The sequence below is a fragment of the Chrysemys picta genome, unplaced genomic scaffold (assembly GCF_011386835.1).
Source record: "Chrysemys picta bellii isolate R12L10 unplaced genomic scaffold, ASM1138683v2 scaf100, whole genome shotgun sequence".
Classification (NCBI taxonomy): Eukaryota; Metazoa; Chordata; order Testudines; family Emydidae; genus Chrysemys; species Chrysemys picta.
The window spans coordinates 147,501-152,500 of record NW_027052807.1 but is presented as its reverse complement, the minus strand read 5'-3'; the positions used below and the strand labels follow the sequence as shown (position 1 = coordinate 152,500).

The following is a 5,000-nucleotide window of genomic DNA, read 5'->3' as shown; positions in this document are numbered from 1 at the left end:
CCGGGTTGACCCGGTGGCCGAGCGTCTCGCCGTCCCCGGACGCGGCGAGGGACTGCCTCCCGGCCGTCAGGATCGGGCCCACGGAAGTCTGATTTTAAAAAAAATTGGCCGACGCCACCGCGGAGGGCTACCCGAGCACCCCGGGCCCCGGAGCCGGAAAAGGGAAAAAAAGGATCGGGCCCACTAGAGACATGGACCCGGCCGCCAAGCAGGCCGCCCTGGGCTGACCCTCCCCGGCCGCAGCGAGGGACTGCCTCCCGGCCGACAGGATCGGGCCCCTGGAAGTCTGGGGGTGGGGGGGGGAAATCGCCCCACGCCTCCGAGGAGGGCTGCCCGGGCGGGCCTGGCCCCGGAGCTCGAAAAAAAAAAAAAGGATCGGGCCCACTAGAGACATGGACCAGGCCGCCCTGGGCTCACCCTCCCCGGCCGCAGCGAGGGACTGCCTCCCGGCCGACTGGATCGGGCCCCTGGAAGTCTGGAAAAAAGACTGGAACCTGACGCCTCCGAGGAGGGGGCGCCCAGGGAAGGAGGGAGATCCGGGTTGACCTGGTGACCGGACGGGAAAGAGGCCACCGGGCGTCCCCCCCCTTAAAACCTAGGGGTTGACCTGGTGGCCGGAAAGCGAACCGGCCAGCAGGTGAACCCTTTCGATTCCACGGGTTGACCTGGTGCCCGGGAAGCGAACCGGCCAGCAGGTGAACCCGTTCGATTCCACGGGTTGACCTGGTGCCCGGGAGGGGACTCTGAAAATTTTTCAGCCCTTTCGACTCGGGGTTGACCTGGTGGCCGAGAGGGGACTCGCACGGCAGGCAAGCCGCCCTGGGCTGACCCTCCCCGGCCGCAGCGAGGGACTGCCTCCCGGCCGACAGGATCGGGCCCCTGGAAGTCTGGGGGGGGGGGAAATCGCCCCACGCCTCCGAGGAGGGCTGCCCGGGCGGGCCTGGCCCCGGAGCTCGAAAAAAAAAAAAAGGATCGGGCCCACTAGAGACATGGACCAGGCCGCCCTGGGCTCACCCTCCCCGGCCGCAGCGAGGGACTGCCTCCCGGCCGACTGGATCGGGCCCCTGGAAGTCTGGAAAAAAGACTGGAACCTGACGCCTCCGAGGAGGGGGCGCCCAGGGAAGGAGGGAGATCCGGGTTGACCTGGTGACCGGACGGGAAAGAGGCCACCGGGCGTCCCCCCCCTTAAAACCTAGGGGTTGACCTGGTGGCCGGAAAGCGAACCGGCCAGCAGGTGAACCCTTTCGATTCCACGGGTTGACCTGGTGCCCGGGAAGCGAACCGGCCAGCAGGTGAACCCGTTCGATTCCACGGGTTGACCTGGTGCCCGGGAGGGGACTCTGAAAATTTTTCAGCCCTTTCGACTCGGGGTTGACCTGGTGGCCGAGAGGGGACTCGCACGGCAGGCAAGCCGCCCTGGGCTGACCCTCCCCGGCCGCAGCGAGGGACTGCCTCCCGGCCGACAGGATCGGGCCCCTGGAAGTCTGGGGGGGGGGGAAATCGCCCCACGCCTCCGAGGAGGGCTGCCCGGGCGGGCCTGGCCCCGGAGCTCGAAAAAAAAAAAAAGGATCGGGCCCACTAGAGACATGGACCAGGCCGCCCTGGGCTCACCCTCCCCGGCCGCAGCGAGGGACTGCCTCCCGGCCGACTGGATCGGGCCCCTGGAAGTCTGGGGGGGGGGGGGGGAATGGAACCTGACGCCTCCGAGGAGGGGACGCCCAGGGAAGGAGGGAGATCCGGGTTGACCTGGTGACCGGACGGGAAAGAGGCCACCGGGCGTGCCCCCGTTAAAACCCCTAGGGGTTGACCTGGTGGCCGGAAAGCAAACCGGCCAGCAGGTGAACCCTTTCGATTCCACGGGTTGACCTGGTGCCCGGGAAGCGAACCGGCCAGCAGGTGAACCCGTCCGATTCCACGGGTTGACCTGGTGCCCGGGAGGGGACTCTGAAAATTTTTCAGCCCTTTCGACTCGGGGTTGACCTGGTGGCCGAGAGGGGCCTCGCACGGCAGGCAAGCCGCCCTGGGCTCACCCTCCCCGGCCGCAGCGAGGGACTGCCCCTCCCCACCCCCCGGCTGACAGGATCGGGCGCACTGGAAGTCCGGGACAGTATTTTCCCCGACGCCGGGGAGGGCGGGCGGAGGGGCTCTGGCGGCCAGCCCGGGCCCCGGAGCTCGAAAAGGAAAAAAGGACCGGGCCCGCGAGAGACGGGGGCCCTGCCGCAGGGGGGGGGGCAGTCCGACCGGGGCTCACCGTGCGGCAGGCCCGGGCGTCGGCAGGGGAAAGCGGGCGAGGAGGCGCGGGGCCGGGTGCCTACGGCCATACCGGACCGAACGCCCCCGATCCCGTCCGATCTCGGAAGGTAAACCGTCCCGGGCCTGGCTAGTACTTGGATGGGTGACCGCCTGGGAATCCCAGGTGCCGTAGGCAGCTTTTCCCGGTCCGAGTCAGCTCTCTCTCCTTTTCTGGGGGGGAAGGAGAGGGGGGGACGGGCCGGAAAGCCCCTCGTCGCTCCTGCCGAGTCGGAGGTCGCGGCCGCAGGTCACGGGTCTGGGCGCCTGGGGTCCGGCTCCCCACCCACCCGGCTTCCTCCGCGGAGGACCCCCCCCGGGGCCACCGAAGCCGCTGGGGGAGACCCCGGGCATGGGGCGGACTGGCCCGGACCCTCCCGGCCGCCGGCCCGCAGGTCCGCCCCGAATCCCCCCCCGCGGCCACCCAGGCCAGGCCTGGCCAGGCGGGACGGACGGCGGGTGTCCAGCGCCCAGCGGCTTCCTCCAGCGGGGACCCACGGACCCCAAAGCCGCAGGGGGAGGCCCCGGGCCCGGGACGGACTCGCTCGGACCCCCTGCGCCCGGCCGCCGGCCCGCGGGACCGCCCCGAATCCCCCCGCGGCCACCCAGGCCAGGCCTGGCCAGGCGGGACGGACGGCGGGTGTCCAGCGCCCAGCGGCTTCCTCCAGCGGGGACCCACGGACCCCAAAGCCGCAGGGGGAGGCCCCGGGCCCGGGCCCGACTCGCTCGGCCCCCCCGCCTCCCCTGCGCCCGGCCGCCGGCCCGCGGGACCGCCCCGAATCCCCCCGCGGCCACCCAGGCCAGGCCTGGCCAGGCGGGACGGACGGCGGGTGTCCAGCGCCCAGCGGCTTCCTCCAGCGGGGACCCACGGACCCCAAAGCCGCAGGGGGAGGCCCCGGGCCCGGGCCCGACTCGCTCGGCCCCCCCGCCTCCCCTGCGCCCGGCCCCCGGCCCGCGGGACCGCCCCGAATCCCCCCGCGGCCACCCAGGCCAGGCCTGGCCTGGCGGGACGGACGGCGGGTGTCCAGCTCCCAGTGGCTTCCTCCAGCGGGGACCCACGGACCCCAAAGCCGCAGGGGGAGGCCCCGGGCCCGGGACGGACTCGCTCGGCCCCCCCGCCTCCCCTGCGCCCGGCCCCCGGCCCGCGGGACCGCCCCGAATCCCCCCGCGGCCATCCAGGCCAGGCCTGGCCTGGCGGGCCGGTGTGCGGCTCCCCCGGGCTTCCTCCCCCGACGACCCGCGCCCCCCTGAGCCGCAGGCGGAGACCCCGGCCCCGGGGCGGACCGGCCCGGGCTCGCTCGAGCCCCCTGCGCCCGGCCCGCAGGACCGCCCCCCCGAATCCCCCGGGAGAGGCCCGGCCTGCACGCCACTGACGACCCGCGGCCCCCAAAGTCGCAGGAGGCGCCCCCCCCCGGTTAGCCCCGTCTCGCTCCGCGCCCCCCGCCCCTCGCTGCCGGGACCGGGCGCCGCCCCAGAGTCAGCCGCAGCCGGCCGGCCTGAGAGCTGCCCTCCTGTGGACGACGGTGAGTTTACCTTGATACTAACCGGCCGTCAGCCAGGTCAACCCCATTGCTAGACTGGGGTGGACCTGGTGGCCGAGTGGGGACTTGGAACATTTGACAGCTGCTTCCCGGGGCTTGACCGGTTGTCCTGAACGCCCCCCACCCCCAGCCCCAGCCCCCGGCTCCTGCTCCCCTCTCCCCAGCCTCGGTGCTCCGCTCCCTGCCTCGGAGGCTGCCTCTCTGCGGCGCCTGCATCGCCTCCGAGGACGCGCACCCTCCGGAGGCTGGACGTAAACCCACCACTGCCGCTGACCCGGCTCTCCGAGGGACGACTGTGAGGCCTCCCCCCCCCCCCCCACCCCCGGACCGCCCTGGGGACGACTGCTAAGCCTCCCCCACCGGACCGCCCGGGGCAAGACTGCTAAGCCTCCCTCCCACACACACACACACACACTGTCGGGGGAGGACTATTAAGCTTTCCCCCTGGAGCGCCCGGGGCGGACGACTGTTAAGCCTGCCCCCGGAGTCCTCGGGGGAGGACTATTAAGCTTTCCCCCCTGGAGCGCCCGGGGGGGGACGACTATTAAGCCTGGCCCCCGGAGTCCTCGGGGGACGACTATTAAGCCTCCCCCGGACTGGCCGGGGGGCGACTATTAAGCCTCCCCCGGACCTGCTCCGTCTCGACTATTAAGCCCCCCTCTGTGGTCCTCAAGACCACTGCCGTGCTGCCCTCGGAGTGGGGTGACACCCGGGCCGGAAAGCAAACCGGCCACCAGGTCAACCCGTCGAATCCAATGGGTTGACCTGGTGGCCGGAAAGCAAACCAGCCGCCAGGTCAACCCGTCGAAACCAATGGGTTGACCTGGTGGCCGGAAAGCAAAACGGCCGCCAGGTCAACCCAGTAGATTCAGCGGGTTGACCTGGTGGCCGAACGGGGACTTTGAAAATTTGACAGCCGCTTCCCGGGGGTTGACCTGTTGTCCCGGTGGGGACTTTGAACATTTGACAGCCGCCTCCCAGGGCTTGACCTATTGTCCCGGTGGGGACTTTGAGAATTTTACAGCCGCTTCCCGGGGCTTGACCTGGTGGCCGAGTGGGGACGTTGAACATTTGACAGCCGCTTCCAGGGGGTTGACCTGTTGTCCTGAACGCCCCCCACCTCCCCCCCGGCTCCTGCTCCCCACTCCCCAGCCTCGGTGCTCCGCTCCC

At 71.4% G+C, this 5,000-nt stretch overlaps 1 non-coding gene across 1 annotated transcript; it reads left to right on the top strand.

Annotated features, from left to right (window-relative positions):
- The first annotated feature begins 2,309 nt into the window (after window positions 1-2,309).
- LOC135978005 (5S ribosomal RNA) lies at window positions 2,310-2,428 on the top strand. The gene has a single exon (XR_010595435.1). It is a non-coding gene; the product is annotated as a 5S ribosomal RNA (ribosomal RNA).
- The last annotated feature ends 2,572 nt before the right edge of the window (window positions 2,429-5,000 follow it).